Source organism: Cynara cardunculus, unplaced genomic scaffold, assembly GCF_001531365.2.
Source record: "Cynara cardunculus var. scolymus isolate 2C unplaced genomic scaffold, CcrdV1 Un_Scaffold_3602, whole genome shotgun sequence".
NCBI lineage: Eukaryota > Viridiplantae > Streptophyta > Magnoliopsida > Asterales > Asteraceae > Cynara > Cynara cardunculus.
Genome location: NW_020201538.1, coordinates 41,397 through 42,769, shown reverse-complemented (window position 1 = coordinate 42,769; position 1,373 = coordinate 41,397).

Here is a 1,373-nt window from a genome sequence, read left to right as displayed (position 1 = left end):
TATATATATATATATCCTTCTTTGGTTTGAATAATATTATTAGAGAATAAGTTTATCTCTGTTTTCTTAAGATCTTCATCTTTTGATCCATAAGCTCCACTAGAAAGAATATGATTAACAAGATGTATAGAATTAGAAAGATCATGGGAAGAATTGCATCATGGGACTTGTGAACGGTCCTCTGATTTCATCACTGGTGTTTTGATTCTTAGTCAGTAGATATCTGGGTGTCTGTCATTTTTTTTTCTTATATTTCTTTCTTTTTGGGTTCTGTTGTAACCAAAAACAAAAGATCAAAGCCTGCAAAATTGGGATAGGAAGATCATCTTGCAATGGGACTTGTGAACGGTCCTCTGATTTCATAGGGGAGTTGCATTTGATCTTCTTCATTCATCACTTCTTGGAATTCTGGGTTTTTACGTTCCTATTCGATTCTCCAAATGGGTAAATCGACCAAGAAGTCCGCCTCCAAAGTACAGTCATTGATATTATTCAAGATGAAGTTTCTTTCTGTTCTGTATATACGYGTGCCTYTGTATGTAGAAGTATTTATGTTTGATGAATCTATTTTGTTTTGATTTTGGTTAGGTTGATTCAACTGCTKYYGTTGTAGCTCCACCGGCCAAAACAATTAAAAAAGGTAGTTTCATTTGTTCATGAATTATGCCATGTTCTTTTGATTTCCAGGTAAAAAAACTTGATATACACATAGTATATATGTGTGTGTRTATAATTAGCGGTTTTGATTCTTAGTCAGTAGATATCTGCGTGGCATCAGTGATTCTGTGTATGAAGAGTTTGGGTTTATACCCGTTTATGATTCTTTTAATCTGTTTGGGTTCATTAACTTTCTGTTTTATGCCTTTTAGATACACATAGTACTTTCAGGGACCTCCCTTTTTCTATGTTTATGCTTTTTAGATACTAAAATGATACCCTGTTTTTGGATGCAATCTCTCTTTTTCTATGTCATGCTTTTTGAACTAATCTTTACAGCTTCTTTTGATATCCTGATAGAACAAAATGGTCTAATAGTTTTTATCCGTAATCTATATGTCCGTTTACATCTTTTCAAAATTTCACATCCCGCCGCATTGCGCGTGTACACTACTAGTACCTTATAATTAGTTATTTGATTTACTTTATATCCCTTTCTTTTTCATTTTTTATTTTACACCTTTATCATATTAACATACATAACCAAATATATTAAAAAGTATGTTTCTTTTTCTATAATCGTTTTATCAATATCTTCAAAATGAACTAAATATTGAATATTTTTGGATTTAATCATATTATTAAATAATATAAACACATAAAGGATTATTTTTAAAACTTGTTTTCAATATCTTAATTTTTTATTTTGCACCCCT